This window comes from Lissotriton vulgaris, chromosome 11 (assembly GCF_964263255.1).
Source record: "Lissotriton vulgaris chromosome 11, aLisVul1.2, whole genome shotgun sequence".
Taxonomy (NCBI): Eukaryota; Metazoa; Chordata; class Amphibia; order Caudata; family Salamandridae; genus Lissotriton; species Lissotriton vulgaris.
This window is the reverse complement of record NC_141699.1, coordinates 94,375,769-94,394,619: the sequence shown is the minus strand read 5'-3', so window position 1 is coordinate 94,394,619 and position 18,851 is coordinate 94,375,769. Positions and strand designations below refer to the sequence as shown.

At 50.5% G+C, this 18,851-nt stretch overlaps 1 protein-coding gene across 1 annotated transcript in view; it reads left to right on the top strand.

Annotated features, from left to right (window-relative positions):
- Positions 1 to 340: 340 nt before the first annotated feature.
- LOC147679024 (solute carrier family 2, facilitated glucose transporter member 9-like) overlaps positions 341 to 18,851 on the top strand; it is an 803,060-nt gene continuing 784,549 nt past the window's right edge. The window contains exon 1 of the mRNA XM_086942759.1: positions 341 to 413. The gene's annotated coding sequence lies outside the window, so the exon portion shown is untranslated. The remainder of the gene's footprint in view (positions 414 to 18,851) is intronic.

Sequence of the window (18,851 nt, the reverse complement as noted above, 5' to 3'; positions counted from 1 at the left end):
GGTGTGGTGGTGCCTGCGCTGCTCCAGCAAACTCTTTTCTGCTCGTCTTTGCACTGCAGGCGGTTTGCAGGGCTGGCTGGCAGGCACTTCGACCCTCCCCCATCCCCCAGCCCCCGGCTGTGTACACGGTGTCTCCTCGGAGCTGCATGTGACTCTCAGCCTCCGGGCACCCGTCAGCCCAGACAGCACTAACTTGTCCTGCCCTCCCCTCGCAGCACCTTGCATCATTTTAAATCCTGCAAAGCGTTGCTGTGGACTCAACTAACTGAATGTGGAGGTGGAGAGACGGGTTCTAGATGGGTCCCCATCAGTGTGAGAATCTGTGCCGTGGGAACAGGAGCTGCTGAGAGAGAGAGAGCGCCTTTGCCAGAGTGAGAGCTAAGCCTGACACGGCACGCCTGCTGTCTCAACTGGTGAGCTGCACTTCCCTTCTTTTCCCCCTCTTTCCCATCGCTTCTACCACGCCACGCCTCTCGCATGACACCCTCTTTCATCCTGCCTTTCATATTTGTCTCCTACCACCTGCCTTCACAAGGCATCAGCGAGAGGAGCTACTCTAAAAGGTACACCCTCTTAGTCTCAGGCCTCAGACAGCAGAGCTATCGCCGAGGATGCACAGATGTGACTGCAGAGCTATCTCTGAAGTTACATAGGTGTTACAGTGTGATCCCTTTCAATGGCTCTGTGTATAATACGGGTCTTGAGGAGTCCTTTCTCTGCTTGTGGGTGTCATATTGTGCCTCCTGGTGCACCCTGGTGGGAACTTCGTCCCAGGATGAAGATTGCTGTTGTCTGCTTTACTCCAGAGCTCCAACTTTCACTCGCGCAGAGCCGCGCTGACTCTGGTGGGACTCCTGTCCCAGGGTGCTCTGCGCTTCCACCTAGCTGCCACAGGTGTGGGGGTAGAGCCATCACATGCTTAAAAGCGCTGCTGCCTTTCCCGCGGTGCGGGCCTTGAGGAGTCCTTTCTCTGCTTGTGGGGGTCAGATTGTGCCTCCTGGTGCAACCTGGTGCAAACTTTGTCCCAGGGTGAAGATTGCTGCCATCTGCCTTACTCCAGTGCTCCGACTTTCCGTCACGCAGAGCCGCGCCGACCCTGGTGGGACTCCAAGTTCCAGGGTGCTTTGCGCTTCCACCTAGCTGCCACAGGTGAGTGGAAGGAGCCATCACGCGCTTAAAAGTGCTACTGCCTTTCCCGCGGCGCAGGACGCGCCCGGGCAAAGCCCTCGCCAAGGGCGGGTCTGTCCTTGCCCATCATTGGCAGGAAGAGGTAGGGGCAGGGTCGGATTGGGATCACAATTTGGCCCGGGCACTGACGAAAAAAGTGGCCCACATTCAGGGGACGTGGCCCACATTTAAGGGGCGTGGCCCACATTCAAGGGGCGTGGCCTTTCATGAAACACCATTTGGTTACACTTTGAGGTCTAATTTGTAGAGAAATATTTAGTAAATTAAGCCCAGAATCACAGGTTGTTGAGCAGACGCTGGGGCTCAAACGTGAATCCCCATCTCTGCAACTCTGGCATCAGGCCACATATGCCTATGCACGGACCAGAGATGTTTTAAGGCATGGGCAATGTGGGCTCTAGCCCAGGGCCCCAGCCTTTCAGGGATCCCCCTGTTAGGGCCTGCTCCGTTCTGCAGAGAATCTTACCCTAATGACCATGCATACTCCTTAAACAGATTGTTTTAAATACTATTTTTTTAAAGTATTTTTAATATGGGCGATGAGTAAGAATCTATCACAGAGATTTTGCAGAAAAATGTGTTTACTTTTCATGCAACATTCCATACAAAAATGTCTTTGAAATCAAACAGGCCATCACATATGAGAAAAGGGAGGATGTCACTGAGATTATTTTCAGTAATTTTAGTGAGCTGCTACTGTGTTGAAATATTGAAAACACACGTCAATGTCCTTGAATAGTAGATGTCAATACATTAAGAATTTGGACAAGTATGGTAGTGCACTTTCCAGTGACCAGCTGGAAGAGGGCATCAAAGAGGTGAAATTGGATCATAAATTCAAATCTGTTCCGAACAGGGGCCCCAAAAATATGTTTGGCCCAGGGCCCCGAAAATCCTTAAGATGTCCCTGGCACAGACAAGGAATGAAAGTGAGAGGATACTGTTCTTGCCCAGGACACAGGGCCAAGGTGACAATGGTCTACATGCTGAGCAACTAAAAAAACAGCAAGGCCCCTTTCTGTCACAAAATTATTCCAGCCCTCCAGCACAGGAGCACCTGAAAAGCAGGAAGCCCCTGCTAATACTAACCTACTCAGCCCTCCCTAGACCTACATCTCAGGAGCACATGAACAGCAGTAAGGCCCCTGCATTTAATAAATTAATAAGCCCTCCCCAGCCCTCCAGGCCTCAGGGCAATGTCCGGGCAGGGGAGCACAAAACACAGCTGCTGGGTCATCCACGTTAGCCAGGGCACGTTAGCCAGGGGGAGGCTGAGGTGAAGATGGTTCAAGTTCCAAAAATCACCTGGCCTCCACAGCGACACCCATTCTTCCTGCCCACTATGCCCTGAATGTGAAGGGCTGTGGGCGAGGTGTTAAGACCGTTTCTGAGCTGCGTGGGCCCCAGGGGGGCTGAGGTGAAAATGGTTCAAAGGCCTGAGCAACACCTGGCCCCCCAGGGAGGCCGATTTTTGCAAACAATCACATCTCCCCAGCCCACCCCAGCGTGATTGCTTTGCATGGTAGGGGATGAAGAGAGGCCACAGTGGATAATCGCTGTACAGCCACACAGTGAAGCTGCATTCATTTCTCTGTCTCTGTCTCGGTGCCCACTGTGGGACGGTTTTTTTCCTCCCCTTTCCTAGTCCACAGTGAGCACTCTCTGTGGACTGGGAAAGGGGAGAAAAAAACCGGACCACAGAGGGCACGGAGACACCCGCCCTTCGGCCCATGCCCGAATGCCCGCAGTGCCAATCCGCCCCTGGGCAGCGGCCACCCCCCTTGATTTCATCTACACATCAGTCGACCCTAAAGGCCTGCTCCCTGGATGACACAACTGAACAACATCGAAATTACTTCCTACGGCAAGTAGACTGGTTACCTCTTGCTGCTCTTCTTATTCCCACTGACTATAAATGCTGTATGTTTTCGGGAGATTGACTATATTTGTGCGGACTTTAAGGGGATTCGCTTAACAGGTCCTTCCTCCTACGAGTATTACGATCTACTTGGGCACCCTCCCCGAGCATATTACCAAAAGCCTTGTGTGTCTGCTTACTGCCCTTTAGTCTGTTTGATCTGTACAAAGGGTGGTGCTAATACGGAGTGCCCTTTAACATTGTAACATGGGAAAACGTACTTCTACTATTAAAAAGTCCCGGGCCCAAGCTAATCCCTCTTCTCCGCCCCCCCCCCCCAACATCAATTGATAAAATACTGCAAAGAGCCATAGGAGCTGTTACAACGGATATTGAACGCACTGAAAGGCAATTGTCAATTACTCCTGACCTCTTTCCTCCAACAGCAGACCTGGCCATATCTAATACCTCTCCTGTAGCACTCTTATCTACTGGAAATGTTTCCCCGCCCCTCACTCCAAGCAAATGATCCAACCAGCGTAACTCGGAAGGGAGAAGTGGGTGTAAAGAATGGGAAACAAAAGCAAATAGTTGGGAGGGTAACTGACAGCAAGAAAGCACGAAGAGGGGCAAAAGATCCACTTAATTTAAACCTAATAATTGAACCCGCAGTTGCCATCAGTACAGACCCAAAGTATCCAGCTCGGGCCCAGACGCTATTGGCAGATCTCCTGACCCAATTTAGAGCTACACTTAAGGAAGAAGTTGCCCCCCTAGTTGACAAACTAAATATCTTGAAATCTCTAGGGGGTTCATGGCAATAGTAAGCCAGTACTAGCATATCACAACTTCCATCAAGGGAGGGGGGCTTCAATTCCCAGTCTGATTTTACCTCCCAGGCTCTTTCTCACAAACAGGTAACACCCAGCTCTCACGTCCCCAATACTCAGCAGACCACTAACCGAGATACTAGTTGTACCCCCCAGCATTCTGGTGCACAGCGAGAGCAAGAGCGGGCAGCAAATGCAGGGCTAAGGACATCACGCAGAGCGGGAGAGAGTAACGCCTCAATCGCTAATATGCGGAGCATTCACCACTCCACCATTAGCGCAGCAGGGCGAAGCACAAGTAGAGAAGTCCTGAGGAAGGAAGAGTGTCCTGTGGGCAGGATGGTACCAGTTGCCTGACTTCTATAAACCTCCCACCAGCATCTTCACCCTAGATAATCCTTCTGACAGGGGTCCCACCTTTCAATAACGCCCAGAGGGAGTCACAGCTAGAACTCAGGAATAAGAGTTTATTCTGGCTACCAAAGTACAGGAAGTTTCCTTATTAAAGGGCTGGAGAAATCTTAATGGTGCGGAGGGTAGATTGGGTGGGACCCAGTAAAAAAACAAACCAAGGAGATTGTGTGGTTATTAATTTTAAAAACCCTCAGACCGTTCACATGCTTCTAAATGATAAAACTTCCCCTACAGCGCCCATCACAGAGGTCAGAGCTCTCTCACTTGATTATTTTTACTCCCACTGTCTTAATCCTGGTAGGGAAAACGTAATCCCGGGGCATGATAGACACTCGATGGAAAACCAGAAATTCGGCCACAGACACCCTCCCACTAGACCTCTGTTTTTTAATTTGCCTGTAAATAACCGTTACTGGGCTTTGGAAGAAGTGGATTGACAATCAGGGACAGGGCGTCTGGGCTATCCAAAGAGTACCCCGACGTCCCCTAGAGGACAGTTAGTTACCCTCCGTCTCATCCTCAGAGCTATCAATATCTTCTTCTAATAAAGGTTCGCAAATGTCCCCCCTGTACGTGTTCCAAGGCTGCCATACATTATTCCATTGGCGCGGGTTGGCTCTTATTTTGTACACCGCCCATTCTGTCACCATAAGCGCATCCATATTTCTGCACCACAGTGTTAAGGTAGGGAGCTCTGCCGCCCCCCATTTCTGTGCAATGTCACGTTTGGCTGTCATGAGGCCTATTGTAGTCCATAACCGGCCATAGTACGATAAATCATTAGGCCCCCACACATTCAACAGGCACACACGGGGGTCGGGTGTTAGTGAGACCTCTAATGTCTGTGAGATGGTGCGCATCACCTGTTGCCAGTAGCCCACAAGGGCTGGACAGCCCCAAATTGTACGTATGAATGTGCCTTCCTCTCCGCACCCCCTAAGACAGTGTGGATGGTCTGCTCTCTGTAGTTTGTGTAGTGTAGTTCTCGTATAGTATATCCTATGTAGGATTTTCAGTTGTACCAGATGGAACCTAGCTGACACGCCAGCCTCACGCGGCGATGCCATAGCTGCATTCCAATTTGACTCATCCATATCTCCTACGTCCTCCACCCACTTCTCCCTCAACTTCCACAGCGGGTCGGGCAGGTTATTCAGCAATTTCCAGTACGTCAGGGAGGTCGCGCCTTCCTGCATGAAGTCCGTAAGTAAGCGGTCCTCAAGCGGTGAGGATTCCGGGATAGGCGTATCTGGCGGGATAGCTACTTGTAGAGCGTGTCATTCCTGTGGGACCCAGATCATAGTGATGCTGGAGGTATGAGAATGGGACCACACCCTCTCTTTACCACATGTCTCCAACCGTCGAAATCCCTATGTTATTCCATTGGGTGAATCCTTTACTGCGTCTTAAGTGTCCCAGCGCCTTCGTGTCCCACAGTGGCGTCAGCTTTGTTATGACTCCCCCCCCCCATTTAAGTCTCGTCTGTGCTCTGTACCATAGCGTTACTGTATGTTTGGTGGGTCCTGTTAGTTTCGCTGCAGTACCCTTGTGGTATAATGGTGCCAGTAAGCTATGTGTGCCGAGTTGGGCTCTGTCAGCCATGAATGCCGGGTCATTCTGCGGGACGTGTAGCCATTGGTTAGGAATTTTAAGCTGTGCCGCCCAGTAGTACAATTGCATATTTGGCAGGGCAATCCTGCCATCATACCAGCTCCTGTTGAGTTTTATATGCACTATACAAGCTGGGCGATCACCCCATAACAAACCCGACATCACAGCCGTCACTTTTTGAAAATAACTCGGAGGTATTAGAATCGGTGTGTTTTCGAGTACGTATAGGAAACGCGGCAGTGCCATCATTTTGAACAAGGCTGCTCGGCCCAGTAGTGTTAGTGGAAGACCCTTCCAGTGCTTTACGTCATTACGCAATCGAATGAGGGGAGGCTGTAAGTTGCACTCAAAAAATTCTGCAACGTTCTGGGTGACGTATAATACTAGGTATTTAAAGGAGGTGGTAGCCACTGCCAGAGGGCAGGTTTCAGGAAGAGCCGGAAGCGGGCCCTTCAGCTCATAGATTATCGACTTCGCCCAATTAATGGTGTAGCCAGACGCTTGCCCGTGTGTGTCACATAGTGCCAGGAGATTCGGGATACCTCTCTCCAGGTCCGTTAGGTAAATCAGCATGTCGTCTGCATACAGGGACACCCTATCTTCCCAGTTATCATTCCAGGAAATTCCCTTCAGCAATGGCGTCTTTCTAATGGTGACTGCCAGCGGCTCTAGGACTACCGCAAATAGGATGGGAGAGAGCGGGCATCCCTGCCTGGTCCCCCTTGCCAGTTGTATCTCACGGGATATGTGTCCGTTCACCACCACTCGTGCCACGGGTTCAGTGTATAGTAGCCGTACCCAGGAAATAAATTTGGGTCCGAACCCCATGTGGGTTAGCACCGCAAACAGGTAGTGCCACTCCACCATATCGAATGCCATTTTGGCATCCAATGACAGTATTGCTGCCGGCTCCGTCAGTAACGGTGCTCTTGCCAGCACCCCATGCACTCTACGAAGGTTCAGTGCCGTACTTCTATGTGGCATAAAGCCCGACTGATCTGGATGGATCAATTGCTCCAAGTAGGGCAACAGCCTGTTCGCTAACAATTTCGCTAGTATTTTAGCTTCTGCATTAAGGAGCGATATAGGCCGGTAGGACGTGCATTCGCTAGGTGGTTTGCCCGGCTTTGGAATAGCCACAACGGTCGCCATCCGCTGGTTGGGGGGCAACGTTCCTTTCTCCCTACTTTCCTCATACATCTTTAAAAGGGGTTCACTCAGGGATTCAGACATCGTTTTAAACCATTCAATGGGTATCCCGTTCGGGCCAAGAGCCTTACCCGATCGAGTCGCGTTAATAGCCAACTGAATCTCTTCAGTTGTCAAGTCGGAGTCGAGGTCGTCTGCTGCATCCGTCGTTAGTGTTGGTGTTTGCACGTCACGGAGGGCTTCCATCACTTTATCCTCTGTCACCACTACCGTCGGTGTGTACACCTCCCTGAAGTGATCGACCAGTATGTCTACTATTTCTTCAGGCCGCGTGTGCAGTTCCCCGTTTACATCAGTTATTTGTAATATATTCCTACTGCCCCCTTCTTCTTGTCTAGCCATGCCAGGAGTTTACTCGCCTTGTCCCCTATGTCATATACCCTATGTGTGGTGGCTGCAATGTCCGCCACCGTCTGACGTCTCAGGTGGTCATCGTGAAGGCGTTGGCGCAGCTGTAGGGAGTGCAATGTGTCATTTGATGGGTCTGCCATATGGGCTGCGTTTGCTCTGTTGAGCTCCAGCTCAAGCTCTACCAACTCCCTCCTTTGAGCTCGCTTATAGTCTGTTATCGTTGCAATGGCTTGCCCCCTAAGGACTGTCTTGTAGGCCTCCCACAGAACCGAGGGGGATTCAACCGAGGTCAGATTCTCCTCAAAGTAATGTCGGGTCGCCTTCTTTAAGTCCTTACCAATTGATGGTATTTTAAGATACCCTGGATAAATCGGGTATATTCTCCTACGAGTCCTCTCTTGACTGGACAGGGTCAAAGCTAGCGGTGAATGGTCCGAGACATCCCTCGGTTTTATCTGCACATCATCTACGGTAAGGAGACCATTGCCTAGTGCGAGTAAGTAATCAATTCTGGACAGGCTGTTATGTGTTGCGGAGTAGTAGGTGTATTGCTGTTCTTCCGGGTGCATCTGACACCAGATATCGACCAAACCCTGTGCCTCCAAGAAGCCACCGAATCTGTTTGGGCCAGCTACTTCTGATCGTGCGGGGAACCTATCATGTGTGTTGTGTAGTACTGCATTAAAATCTCCCCCCACAATTGAATCGCCTTCCGGAAGCTCTAGTAGGAACCTGCCGAGGTCCGGCAAAGCTACGATGTGTAGTACCGGTGGGACGTAGACCGAGACTACGTTCAGCGGCCTGCCTTTCCACTGTCCGTGTACCGCCGCAAAGCGGCCCTGATCGTCTACCTTGGTGGACTGAGGTATGAATTGTGAGGACTTCCGTAACAATATGCCTGTCCCACGCGATCCTGAGGTAAACTCAGCGTGTGCTTTCATTTGGTAACCCCGTCTATCTAATGCCTATCTAGCAGTGCCCGCTAGATGTGTTTCTTGAAGAAGAACCAGGGCCGGGCCCAGTCTCTTAATACCCTGAAGCACCAGTCCCCGTTTTATCTTATCTCCCAACCCCCTGACATTCCAGGACATGATCTGCAGTGGCGTTACCGGGGCAATCCGGCATCCATCGTTTAATGCGTTATCTTGTCGCGGGGCCACCATTCTGCAATTGGAATTAGTGCATCTATCGCTCTATGGATGGATCTTCCAGGGGGCTGAACCCACCCACCCACCCTCATGTGAGGCATTACGTCTAACCTGAAGTGAAGTAGATGCATGTGGTATAGTCACGCTTTCGCGTGTTGTCTCTTCCTGCTTGTGATTCCCCGCAGTGATAGTATTGTGTTGTGTCGTGTTATCTTGAGTCAAACCATTACCCTTGCTAGTCAAACAGTCTGAAAAGTTAAAAACACCCCTTCCCTTAACTCACCCCCTCCCTGCCCCCCTGCTATACGGACTCAGAACTGCCCGCCCCCCCAACTTAGCAGAGTGCTTGACTCATCCCCAATACAATGTACTTGCACGCTGGGGTGAAGGACTCTCTGGAGTCAGCAGCCTCTCTTCTCCTCCTTGGAGGCCCTCCGCCCAGTGTCCATCGGCAGTCCGTCAGGCAGGCAATGCACTAATCTCACGATACCTGTGCCGGGAAGAGTATTGTTCTTCGTTATCTTCGTTGCCCACATTTTCTCTCAGTGGTGATTGTTCCCCCATCTCTCCTCCTGACGCTTGGGAACTCGGGCGATATCCATTGTCACGATTCTTTTGTGTCCTGTTGGATCGGCGAGGTTGATTGGTCGGTCTCCATCCCTCCAGCCAGTCCTGCGCGGACTCCGGGGTGTCGAAGAACCATGTCCTATTATCCGCCACTATCCGTAGCCTGGCCGGAAAGAGCATCGAGTATGGAATCTCCCTTGCTCTAAGTTCTTTCTTTACCTCAAAGAATGTCCTCCTTCTACGTGCGACCTCCGCCATATAGTCCGGGAAGAAGGCCAGCGTAGAATTCTGGATTTTGACGGGAGGGGAAACTCGCGCTGCCTGCAGGATAGCGTCCCTATCTCGGAAGTTGAACAGCCGGGCAATAATGGGCCGTGGGGCGACGCCCGGTTTCGGTCGTCCTCCTGGGACACGGTGTGCCCTTTCCACGGAAAAGAATGTGGACAGTCCCTTCGGCTTTAGCTAATTTTTAATCAGCCCTTCCACATATAGGTCCATTGCCCTTGTGCCTTCAGACTCCGGTACTCCAATTATGCGGACGTTGGTTCGCCTGGAGCGCCCTTCTTGATCGTCCAGTCTCTCCCGTAGTACCTTATTCTCTGTCGACATCCGTTCCACAGCTGACTGCTGCTCCGACACATCTTCCACCAATGATTTCGTCACAATCTCCATTGCATTAACCTTCTCTGTCATTTTATGGAAGTCCGCTCTAATCAACGTGATTTCAGTAGAGATCGACCCCACAGTTGCCTGTACTTGTGTCAATGCTCGCATTACATCATCCAGTGTTGCCTTTTTGCTCCCCGCCCCATCTACGGATTTGCCAGCCGGCGCTCTTCCGTCTGTCGGGGAGGAGGTGGTCTTGTCGCACGCATATTTCTCGATGCGAGTCTGTGTGGTGCCACTCTTAGGGCCCTTGCCAGCCATTCTGGTGGTCGCCTCGGCTTGTACCTTTCGCTGTTAAGAACCGGCCTTTTGCGTGTTAGCGTAAGGTTGGGCACAATAAAAGTCACGCTTATTCAGTATATGGTCCTCCACACCTTTATGCTGTTTTCCTTTTCCCTTGTTCCTTTCGCGATCTAACTGTGCCCTTCACACACTCCCGAGTTTTTAAAGTTGCGTCCTCCCCCTATAGGTGCAATGCTGACTACTGCGCTCGTGCCGGTTTACTTGACAAGGGCCTTCCTCTATATTACCCTGGGCCTGAGTTAATGGCGATACGCGGCCTGCGTGCTTCTTTCAGATCACATTGATTGGTTGGGAGACTGCGTCCGCCTCACCTGTTCGCTGTGTCTCTCCGCTTGCCTTATGGTCGCCCCCGGTTCATGGACTTGAGGTCTGCAGTGGTTGCCGGTTTGTAGGGCAGTTGCGGGTCTATCAGTGACTGCGTGATTTCAGAAGCGCTCTATGAGTATTAGGCGTCTTCTTTGCGCCTTCCCTCCTTGGTAGTATGAGCGGGATGTGCGGGGCTGAACTCACTATGCCAGGTCCCCCAGACTGTCCAGCTGGGAGACTGTGTTCGTCTCTCCTGTGCGCAGTGCCTCTCTTCATGCCTTATAATTGCCCCCAGCTATTGAATAATGGGTTAACAGTGGTTTTAGGCTTGTAAGACTATTGCGGGTCAACCAGCAACTCCGCGATGTCAATGGTGCCCTCTGAATATTAGGCGGGGTTGGATTCAGTGGTGCGCCTCGGGCCGCCGCTCATGCAGGATATCAGTGGCACCGTAGATCAGGTTTGAGCCTCAGAGGTTCAGCGGCTGGGTGCTGGCTCATTAATCCTCCTCAGTGCCGGTTTCCTCACCGATGCTTCCTCGGTCTGCGGGCTCCGGTTTGCAGCAGGTGGCCCCCCCAGTATTCCGGCGTTTTCCCGAGCCCGTCGTCTGCTCGGTTCCACCGTCGGTGTCAGAGTGGGTAGTGCGGGGGCTTACTTCACGCTCCTAGTACGGGTTTTGCCCACCGGTGTCCGACACCTGCAGCCGCCGCCTCTTCCCAGTCCAGGTTTTTTTTTTCAGGGCACTCCGCAGGTATGCTGTGTTGTCTCGAGTGCTCTGTGCTTCTTTTAGGGTTCGGTCACCGCCACTCCTGCTTGTAATCGGTGCTGTCCGGGTCCCGCTCCGGCCGGTCGGCACAAGATGGCGGCCCTCTTCCTCGTCTTCAGTCGCCTTGGCAGCCTTTTATATGTGCTCAACTCGGTTTCTTAGAGCCCTGATGCTCTGTCGCTTCTTCCCCTCAGTCGGCTCTTATCTCCGCTTGCTCCGGCAGGTGTTTTCTCCGGAGGTTGATTTTCTCTCTGCGGTCCCAGGTACTGGCCGGGCGTTTCCGGTGTGTTTCACCCGGGTCAGCGCCACTTCCTGCTGGGCTGCACCGGGAGGACACTCCCCGGCCTCTCGCCACTGCTCAGGCCACAACGGAGCTCTGCCAGAACTTTCCTCCCCGGTGTCGGATTTTATTCTGGATTGCCGCCGTCTGTTCCGCCCTGTCCTGGGCTTCGGGTCTCTCCTGCAGAGATCTAGATTTTGTCGGATTAGTGGTCGGATTTTAGGAGAGGCCGCCTCAACCACAGAGCCTGTCCTTTATGCTGCCGCCATCATCGGCTGCTAGCCACGCCCCCCCGTGTCAGGTGTTTTAACTTCATAATGTTATGTCTTTGATGGTAATATATGTTTACTTTTATGGTCTTATTGACCGAAATAAAGGTTTTTGAAATGAAAAATAATACCCTTTTGTTCTGGCTGTGTAACGCCCACTGACAGCATGGACGTCCAGGGATGATGCTATATTCGGTAGAAAGGGAAGAGTCAAGGCTCCTCGTCTAGGCAATTTGATCATTTGAACCAACACCATGTTTTCGATAACTGTTTCAATGCAACAAGAAATCAAGACATTATTGTGAATTTTGATTTAAATGGTGAATAAAATGCAGAAACAGCATATTCCCATGTTCCACATTTAACAAGCATTGGGAATGCAATAGGTCTCGCATGTTTTAGAGTTGGAGCCATTAGCATTGTAAATGGCAATGTTTTTTACTTATGTGTTATGGAGTGTATGAATGCGGTGTGTTGTGGAAGTATGTTAGTTGTCTAACTGTGTGGCATGGAATTGTGTGGTGTGGAGTGGATTTGTGAATTGGAATTATGTTGCATGATGTGCTGTGGTATTATGTGGATAGTAATTATGTGGTATTGAGTGAACTGGAATTATGTGGAGTGGGATTGTGTTTTTTTGGAGTGCAATTATGTGGAATGGTATTTTGTGTTGTGGAGTGGTGTGTTGTAGAGTTTAATGATGTTGTTTGCTGTTGAGGGCTGCCTTCCATAGCACACACACGCAGACACTTGGTAGATGGTGGGAGTGAAGGGTGGGACTGCAATCTTTATTCACAAGAGTGAGAAGGGTCTTTTAGGTGAGGGCAGCCTTTTGTTTCTTTTCCTGTTCACTATCTGGGTCACTGTTGGCACCCAAGTGTGGATAGTTCACACCTCTTTGGGCCTTTGTTATGGGAACTCCAGGCTGGATACTACCCTGCTGAGAGGAGTGTCACTCCGCACATAGGCCAAGTTTGCAGAACAGCCTGGGGAGGCAACTGAAAAAGAAAATAGAAAAAAATGGCACTAAAGACTACACGGCTGGTAACGTTCCATCCTTTTGTCCGGAAAACATTTTTTCGCCATAAACATGAGCCCCTCTAAAGCTTCTGTAGGGTCTCGCTGTTGCTGGAAAGCGGAAAGCAAGAATTGTTTTGCAACCCAACCTTGCCTATTTGCTGTTTACAGATGCCCCAACACTGAGACGCGGACACCTGATGCTGTGCGGCCTTTCAAAAACGAGAGGCATAAAGGAACACCCAACACTTTCTCAAAAAGTTGATGTCACATAAAAGTCCATGTTTTATTGAAGACAGGGAGGATCAGCAGATGGATCGGAGGTGGGGGGCTGCAGTGATACTAGACATTTTTTTGGGGGGTTGTTAAGAAATGCACGATAATTACGAGGTGCACGCGGTCACGTATACTCATATGAATTTCAAAACTGTAGTTAAAACAATTTGTAAAATATGTGGATTGTTAAAAAGGCTCAGAAGGGTTTGTGAATAGACACTGAATTCTACTAAAATGTTCGAAATATTTACACCCCCTCCACTCCCATTGGCAGGTACCACCCTTTTTTTCCAGTTGGATGGCTGGGTGGGTTAATGTGCATGCTGTAGTTATCTTCATGTATCCTGTTGGCACTAACTAAATCCCTGCATCCACCCATGCAGGCTAGGGATTACCAGCCATGATAACATTAGCTGCAGGGGGTGGTAAATGCAATGAAAAAACATCACTTTCGTAGTGCACTACAACACGCTTAAAGCTTGTGAGCAAAACATCGCTTGGTTGTTTGTTATCCTATTGAAGTAAAGGTTTAGTTTGAAAATTCGACTATATGTTACATGTTGGTCTGAAGTTATTTACAGTAGCCATAGGCAATTGGCATTTTACAAAGCGCCTGACTCGATAAATCAATGTGTGTGCCTCACGTGGTCATGAACTTTCCTCTGGGTTTAACACCTTGGCTGCTAGGCGTTTTCCCGCTGTGTGCTGGAAATTATTTTATTCCTTTATTTATGACGAGCTCAGCTCGTCATCAGCACACGACACCCGTGGGTGATGACGAGCTGAGCTCGTCATAAGCATCGAAAGGGTTAAACACATGTTTTTGTGGTTTAGAACATACTGTAGCGCGGCGGGCCCAGGTCGTCTAGGCCGCAGCTGCTCTTGGAATAAGAGTACAGAGGCAATAATTACTCTCTCAGCCGGAAGACCACGAGCGGTCTTCAGCCCATTTATTTATAGCCTCGGGAGCCCCGAGGGGTGTATGCATGCGTGCGTGTATCGCAACACTGTTGGAGAGAGTCCGGGTGGCTCGCTACATCCCTCCTTTTTTTTGGTTTTAGACCATCTAGGGCCAGATGTAGGAGTCCTAATATCAGTCGGAAAATGGCCAATTTCGGCCGTTTCTGACCGGTAATAGGCTTTCCAGATGTAGGGGGCCTACCGATTCGGTAATTTTACCGATTTGGTAAATATACCGATTTGATAAAATACCGAATCGGTATATTTACCGAATCGGTAAATCCATATGTAGCTGACACTCCTAAGAGTGCCACAGGCCCTTAAGAGTCGGTATTTTACCACACAATCCTATTGTGTGGTAAAATACCGAATTCAGGTGTGCATGCAAATCTGTGCATGCACACCTGTGCCATGTGATACACAGACATGCCCTAAGGGCATGTCTGTGTGCCACATGTCACACAAGCCTGTACTTGGGGTGCTAGAGGGTGTTAAAGTGACACCCCCTGCACCCTTGCCGGATTTGGTAATTACCGATTCGGTAAATACCGATTCGGTATTTACCGAATCGGTAAAAACCGAATCTTACAGATTCGGTATTCCTAAACTCGGAATTACCTAAATCTGCCCCCTTCCCATTTACAGACTCTTAAATACCGATTCGGTAAAATTCGGTATTTAAGAGTCTGTAAATGGGAATTACCTACATCTGGCTCCAAGTTCTCTTAGTTCAGGGTGAGGTATGTACATAGTCTCTCAACCGTTGACTCGGCATCGGATTCGGACGGAGACCATACTTCTGGCTCCGGGCACAGGGAGATGTTGCAGCCCCAGCCAGTTTTCCCTCAGCCGACTCAGCATTGGCATTCTGGCCGGTCAATCAGGCCCTACCATCACTTCCTTGACTGGCTTGTCTCGGCAACTTCGGCAAGACATTCATCACATTTGGCGATACAGTGGGAAATAAGGTCAGCAAAGGGTCCTGATACTCAGAGACCACAGGGTCTACTTCAACTCTGTTGTCTTCTTGACACTGGACACATTCCTTGTGACAGATTGTTGTCCCCTTTGAGCAGTTACCATGGTCCCTTGGACACTTACAATGACCCATGCCTCCGGCTCGTAGGGCATCCGGAACATCCACCCGGGGTTTTGATCTTTGATCACAAGCCGGTCTCCCACTCGGAGCTGCGAATCCTGAGCTTTTCGGGCCTCACTCTCCTTCCGGTTCGTTGTCTCCCTCCTCAACGTTGGTGCTACACGGGCACCAACGTCGGGTCAGATGGGATACTTTCTCGTGGGGCTCGCTTGAACAGGAGATGAGCCGGAGCACACTTAGTGGTGCTATGAGGAGTCTGACAGTACGCACCAAGGAATTGGTTGAGTGCTGCTTCAGGATCTTCCTCGTTAACCACTGCGATGCGTAATGCACGGTTAATGGTCCTCATCAGTCTTTCTACTTCCCCGGTCGCTAGGGGCCATAGCGGGGTGATCTTCCTGTGGCGCACCGCTAGGTTCTCAAGATACTTCTGGAACTTCTCCCCCCTGGAAGGCGGGGTCTGTTGTCAGACTTGACTTCTTTCAGCAGTCCCATCATTGCGAAGGCTCGATCCAGGACTTTCTTCTCCTGTGGGAAGGCTGCTGACGTGACGACTTCGACAATGGGAAACTTTGAGAACGAGTCAACCATGACCAGCATGTGGTGACCGTCTGGGAAGCTCCCAAAGTCCACACTGAGATGAGTCCACGGAGTCTCATCTCAAGGTGATCACGGTTCTTCTGTAAACACCGGTGCTGGCGCTGGGTCTCCCCCAGTGATCGTGCAGGCATGGTACTGCCGTACCATCTCCTCTACCATGGAGTTCATGACCGGGAACCAAGCCTTATCCCTCAACCTTGCCTTGGTCTTGGCATTTCCCAGGTGATCAACATGGGCCAACATGAGGATCCTACTCTGTAGGCTTTCTGGGACCACAATGAGGTGTCCCCTCAGGACGACTCCTTCCCCCACACTAAGTTCTCACCGAACATGCCACAGTTGTTGCTGGGCATGGCTGACTTCCGGCCGGAGGACGCGGACACCGTCCATGAAGTGGGCCCAACCGTTGTTCTCCAAGGCTCCTCGAATTTGGGAGAGAGTGGGGTCTTCTTGGGTGGCTTGGCCAATTTCATCAGCGTCATGGCCTTGGGACACGCCCCTTGCGACATGCCCCTTGTGACACCATGTGGTCAAAAGCCTCCGTGCTGCAGGCATCCACAGACGGGTCGACAGGTGTCACAGATTCGGGATGTCGAGGCAGGTAGTCGGCAGGTCTGAGCGCCCCTGGGTGGCAAACCACCTTGAAGTTGCACGGCCCACCATTTGATCCGCGGTGGCACAAGTCGGGATGAGCCGGCAAACAGCTAGAGTAACGGCTTGTGGTCAGCCACAACACTGAACTCCTGGCCGCATAGATACAAGTGAAAATGCTGGCACACCCACTTGATTGCCAATGCCTTTCTCTCGATTTGGGCATAGCTGGTCTCGGTGTCGGTGAGGGCTTTGCTGGCGTAGGCAACTGGCCTCCACACTTCCAGGCCATGCTCTTGAAGGAGGACCACTCCAAGGCCCACAGGGCTGACATCGATGACCAGTTCCGTTCTGCGTTGTGGATGGAAGTAGGCCAATATGGTCTTGTCTAGCAGTCCCGCCTTCATGTCGTGAAACACCTTGTTGGCAGCCAGCGTCCATTCCCACTTGTGGTCTTGACACGTGAGTGCACGCAGTGGCCTGGATATGACTGCCAGATTGGGAATGAATCGTCCATAGTACGTGGCCATGCCGAGGAAGCTCCTCACCTCAGTGGGGTTGCGAGGGGTGCTGGCTGCTTGGACGGCTTATGCTTTCTTTGGATCCACCAGGAGTCCTTCACGGGTGAACGTATAGCCTAAGAAGTCAATGCTCTCTTGATAGAATGAGCACTTAGATTTCTCCACTAGCCTTTTCAGCGTGGCCCTGAGGTGCGATTGATGTTCCTTGAGCGTGGTGGAGTACACAAGGATATCATTGCTGCAGCCCGACAGTGCTTCCTGGATGGAATTTTGAAAGACTTCGGCAGCCGAGCATATGTCAAAGCTGAGCCTCTTGTACCTGCGTAGACCCACATGCGGCGATGAAAAAGTGGTAATGTACCGGCTCTCCGGCTCCAGTTCTAGTTGGTGGTAGCCAGCTTTCAGGTCTTGTTTGGAGCACCGCTTTACTCCATTTAAGTCAGCCACAATGTCATCCATTGTGGGGGTGATGTGGCGTCTCCTCTTCACAGCTTTATTCGGTAGTCTCATATCGACACAGAGTTCAACCCTCAGTGGGCGGTGTCATTAGTCCCTGTGTTGTATGTCGGGACTTGTAGTCCATTCCAGCCAATTTTCATCTTTTAGTTAATTCTGTTTTGTTCACAAGAATTGCAGCATGTACTTTACCCTTCGTGGGCCCCCAGAGTGAGTTGCTGGTAATTAAAGTCCCATCTCCTGCGCTGAAGACCGGCTTGGATGTAGTTCCAGCCACAGCTTCGCTATTCACTTCACAGCGATGGTGCCGCCCTCCACGGCAGGACTACAGTGTAAGTTTAGGTGAAACAAAGGCCCAGAAGCGTGAGGACGCACTCCCAGTCGATGAAATCCTAACGATTTATTAAAAGGACACCAGCAGCTTCAGTCCGGTATTTTGGATCCATTTCTTTCTGGATCCATTTCTTTGCTCTCTTCCTGACGCGTTTCGAGGCTTCAGCCTCTTAATCATAGGAAACTTGGGACCTGCATGGTAGGACTCTGGATGCTTTAATTATTTGCATGCTTATAAACCCTCAGTGGGCGGTGTCATTAGTCCCTGTGTTGTATGTCAGGACTTGTAGTCTATTCCAGCCAATTTTCGTCTTTTAGTAAGCTCTGTTCTGTTCCCAAGAATTGCAGCATGTACTTTACCCTTTGTGGGCCCCCAGAGTGAGTTGCTGGTAATTAAAGTCCCATCTCCTGCGCTGAAGACAGGCTTGGATGTAGTTCCAGCCACAGCTTCGCTGCATGCAAATTAGTCTGTTCCTGTGCCAGTGCATGATGGGAACAGGGCAAACCAAACTACCAAGCCAATTCTTACAATGGGAAGGAAACAAGCTACCGGGGACCGGTTTCTGGCATTTCAGCCGTTGTCGGCCCGGCTTGCTTGAATCCTGATGGTGCAATGAGCAAGGGACTCACATCTGAGTATACCCTTCCACGATTAGGGTGGACAAAATATTTAACAACAAGGGGTGGTGATGGACAGAGTTTCTGAATTAAGCAGAATACTCTCACCCAGTCAAGAGATCAGGGCTAGATCCAACACCGTTTTTTAGCTCACTGCACCATCCCAGCTCAGAACCTGGCTATATGCAAATTAGTCTGTTCCTGTCCCAGTGCACGATGGGAACAGGGCAAACCAAACTACCAAGCCAATTCTTATACTGGGAAGGAAACAAGCTACCGGTTCCGGTTCCGGTTTCTGGCAAGTCTACAAGTCCCGACATACAACACAGGAACTAATGACACCACCCACTGAGAGTTTAAAATCATGCAAATAATTAAAGTATCAAGAGTCCTTCCGTGCAGTTCCCAAGTTTCCTATGATTAAGAGTCTGAAGGCTCAAAACGCATCAGAAAGAGAGCAAAGAAGAGGCATTAAAAACTGGAGCCAGTCCTGGACAGTTATATGCATCCCATAAATAATTCACATCAAATAGACAATCAGTATTTTAAAAAAAGCCTCATTGCAGGGAGAGTTGCTGGAGCTTGTGAAGGATAGTCTGTGTATAAAGTGCTTA